Source organism: Limulus polyphemus, unplaced genomic scaffold (assembly GCF_000517525.1).
Source record: "Limulus polyphemus unplaced genomic scaffold, Limulus_polyphemus-2.1.2 Scaffold77193, whole genome shotgun sequence".
Taxonomy (NCBI): domain Eukaryota; kingdom Metazoa; phylum Arthropoda; class Merostomata; order Xiphosura; family Limulidae; genus Limulus; species Limulus polyphemus.
In genome coordinates this window covers 316-4,723 of record NW_013742789.1, presented here as the reverse complement: position 1 = coordinate 4,723, position 4,408 = coordinate 316, and the positions used below count along the sequence as shown (strand labels likewise).

Here is a 4,408-nt window from a genome sequence, read left to right as displayed (position 1 = left end):
CCACTTATTTGCCCACCATAATTATTATATCAAAGTGACTATAATACAGCCCGGATAGCTCAGTCGGTAGAGCGTTAGGCTTTTAACCTAACGGTCCAGGGTTCGAGTCCCTGTTCGGGCGAATTTGATTTTTCAATGTGAGAATATAATTAGTTAAGTGATATAACCACTAACTGTAGTTTTATTAAAATCGATGTGTTCAATAAATATGATAACAATACTTATGATAACCTAAATTGTTTATTTATAACAGAAAGGGACACGTATAAACGTTTTGATATTCTACAGATTCCACCTTCAGTATCTAAAGCAAAATAAAATACTTATATCACACTTATAGTAAATAACTAAAATATATTATTGAAATAACGATAATTTAATTAAACGCATGGAAAGTGAAGGAGTAACAAACAAAAAATACTGTACATATTTAAAAATGTGCAATTTGAAATAAGACTGCATGTTATTCAGTGTTGGTGAAAGTTGTTTGATCTGGAGGGTTTCTTGAATTCCAGATCAGTGTTGGTTTTGCAGAGGATATTGAAATTTGATAGGTTAAGTTCGTGTCCTGTTTCTTCACTGTGTTGGCGTATAGCGGAAACATAGGGGTTACTCAACTCTCATGGTGTTTTCGTGGAAATTCCCATATGTCCATTAGCTAGTAGATGGCGTTTGGTTTTGCCAATATAGGAAGGTTTACAGTCTGCACAAGTGTAAGGGCATACAAGCCATGAACAAAGAGAAACTGTCTTTATTATGGAAAAAATCCTGTATAGGTGATGCGGGTTTAAATACTAATATGAAATCCACTTGGGGTGAGTAACGATAAATTATTCGTTTAATTTGATTTTTTTAAAGTTAAGCCTTGTTTACCAATGTATGGAAGATAAGAATATATAGTAATTTTGGGTACAGTCTAGGTGGATTTGTAAGTTTCTTAGAAAGCTATTTGTAATTTTTAGTCGCGACATAGCGGTTCATAGAAGGCTCTTTTAGATCATAGCTCCGTCAGCTTCTCTTGGCCGATTTGAGATCTAATTTTAGACTAAGGAGGTCAAACCCTTTCGATTGATGTATTTGATCACGCCCAAGGTCTCATAGATTAATTTCTATCTGAGAGTAGGCCCGTAGAGATCGTGATGAGTAATAATATTGACTCCAGTATACGTGCGTCCCACGCTTGGTATTGCTAGCGCACCAAAATATAGCTAAGAAAAAAAAGAAAAAAAAAAGATCTCATAGATTAATTTAATCCTGCCTAAAAGAATTTCAAGTGCCGAGGCTATTGAGTATTTCCTCTTGTTTGTAATAAATTTCGTAGGTGGTCGTTACGTTCTAGAATATGAGAGAAATGTCCGAGTGTAAGCATGTTACAAGATTTATTTTGTACGTGGACAGGATAAAGCTGTCAAATTGTGTTATGAGTCCAGTAAACATCTTTTTTTTCTGTATATTGATGTACAAAATCCATTAGTGTTACGGTTAATGAAAATGTCTAAAAAAATAAATTATTATTATTATTATTAACCTCGCAAGTGAATTTGATGTCGTGAGTTCAGGTATTCTAAAAATTTCGAGCAGTCAACATTATTGTGAAAAAGAATATAAATGTCGTCTGCAACGTTAGATGAAATATAACATAATATTTGGATTATAATAGGCCTTTTTAAGGTATCGTCCGAACTTACTAGTTATTTAAATACCTTTGGAAAGGCATGCATGTTATACAATCTACAAGTTCGCCGATTAACTCGATGGCTTATAAGTATTCGACAGACGTGATGCGCAAGAAGCCAATCGTGCAGCCTTCAGGGGAAGATAGAATGAACCACGTGATTTAGCTCGAACAACTTAGTGTAAAAATGACATGGTGATAGTAAAACCAGATAAAGGCAACAGTACTAATCTCTCAATTATGTAAATAAAGTGCTAAGTGTTTTGGCCCATGAAACAAAATTTAAGAAATTTAACTTTGGTCCCACGAAAAACAGGGAAGGTCAATTTCAAAGTTACTTTTTAAAATGAAATAATAATTTTCTTGAAAAAATATACGAAAAGCGAATACACAGTAAAAAATATAGCTGTGGATTTTCTGAAGAGTTAAAAAAAAACAGTGGCACAGCCGTATGTCTGCGGACTTACAATGCTAGAATCCTGGTTTCGATATCTGTAGTGGGCATAGCACAGATATCCCATTGTGTAGCTTTGTGCTTAATTACAAACAAACAAAGAGATAAAAAAGCTAAAACATGATGATTACTGTGTTAGTTTTGATTTTGTTTCTTTGTCAATACCAATATTTCTGTAAGTAAGGTTATTCAGTTAACTATAAATTATATAACCTAAAAAAACAACAACAAAAAACACTTATTAAACCCGTGCTTGACTGGGACTAGGTACAAACTTTAACAGTACAACATAAATCTCAATGTTATTAATTTCAATAAATAAACAATAAGAAAAAAAGAACCAGAAATAGAAAAACCTAATTCCGAAAACAACAAAAAATGTTTCAAAATTAAACCACTTCTCAAGTTCATTAACAATATACAATAACAATACGTTCTAACTATATCTCGTGAACTAACTCGTTTAAGATTGAGGAAGGATTTTTATTTAGTGGTTAGACCATGAGATTACATCTCATGTGACTAGTTATTACCATAATTTACATAATCTTTTACAACACTAATATCTGTACCACATCACTAGGAGAAGCATGTGTCAATTTCATAATACAAACACACTCAAAATCAACGTGTTATAGCTAGAGGGTGAGTTAGCGCTATAATATAACTAAAAATCCATGGTTAAACTAAACGATAGATGAAATAAATAAATGGTAAACAAAATAAAAGTAGAATTCGTTATCTCATAAAGTTACGATGCCCCTAAACGTATTGTGTATGGGAAAGAACAACTATGAAGTGAGAAAAATATCAAGAACATCATAAATACAAATTATCCACAAATATCTCTTCAAGTAATTTTTAAATCTACCCTCAGAGTGTAGAACTTTTTAAATTCAAGGACATTGTTGGTAGGTTTCAACGTTAAGTTGTTTATTGTTTTCTCGCTGTTGGCGAGATTACGTGGTTCGCCGCATGGAACAACATATATAAACAAACATTTATAGGCTACGATGAATAAAAAGTTGATGATAAGGAACCAACTTTTAGGAGACAGCTTGAATGGGTAATGAAAGAAACATTATTAAACATATACAATGTTTCGACAAGCTTTTGACATCGTTAGGTACAAGTAGTTTACATGGATTCCTGTGTGTATTTGTACCAAATAGTGATAAGAGCTTGCCAAAACGTTTAAAAAAAAAAGTCTTTCTTTGTCCATTCAAGTCCCTTACAAATGCTACTTTGGGCAATGACTCAAGTATCTACAGCTACGTGGACAGAAACTGTGAAGGAATATCGGCGGAAAAAATTTTCAAAATTGTGTGGACAAATGTGGCTGATGTTAATTATTTGTTTGAAGTACAACCTCCCAAGCCCGGATAGCTCAGTCGGTAGAGCGTTAGGCTTTTAACCTAACGGTCCAGGGTTCGAGTCCCTGTTCGGGCGGTGTAATTTTTTTTCATAGTATATAAATTTAAATAATATAATTAAAATTGTGAATTAAATTATATTATTAAATCGCCTTAACGTACAATATTTACTACAAAAATTGCTACTATGCTTAATTTCAAAATTTGAAAATATGGTCGATCGTCTCAACACATGAATGAAGCTGAATTGTGCTTTCTTTAAGTCGAAATTTAAATCTTAGTATGGTAATTAGGACGTCACAATTATCAAATGAAACATATTTATACTAAATACATTGTTTTAAATTGGTTTCAAAATCGGTTATGCGGAAGATTTATAAAAATATTTTCACAATTTCTATTGATAATTGTTCTTAATTTTAATATACTCCCCCCCCCCCCAAATAAAAATTACAATATACTTTGAAGTAAACAATATTTATATCTGATCAAGTTTTCTTGACTCTTCTAACAAACAATCCTGTAAAAAAACTTCAACAGATGGTACCTCCACCTGTCGAAAAGGCTAGGGGTTTCATCATTTGTTTATAATGTAATAATATTCAACTAGTATCTAATTCTTCGCCCCCCAGTGGCACAGCGATATGTCTGCGGACTTACAACGCTACACTCTGGGTTTCGATACCCGTGGTGGTCAAAGCACAAATAGCCCATTTTGTAGCTGTGCTTAATTACAATCAAACAAATTAATTCTTTATATTTCTACATAAAAGCGAAAATGTTGCTAAAAACATTACTACGTTTATTGACTATTTTTCTTTAATTTTATCCACAGTATTTGTGGTTACGAATGACTTAGTTCATCCTATAGTTAGAAACGTGTACTATTGCCAATCTTATCATATA

At 32.6% G+C, this 4,408-nt stretch overlaps 2 non-coding genes across 2 annotated transcripts; both read left to right on the top strand.

Moving 5' to 3' along the window:
* The first annotated feature begins 48 nt into the window (after nucleotides 1-48).
* On the top strand, nucleotides 49-121 carry Trnak-uuu. The gene has a single exon. It is a non-coding gene; the product is annotated as a tRNA-Lys (tRNA).
* A 3,384-nt stretch (nucleotides 122-3,505) lies between these two features.
* Nucleotides 3,506-3,578, top strand: Trnak-uuu. Its single transcript has one exon. It is a non-coding gene; the product is annotated as a tRNA-Lys (tRNA).
* The last annotated feature ends 830 nt before the right edge of the window (nucleotides 3,579-4,408 follow it).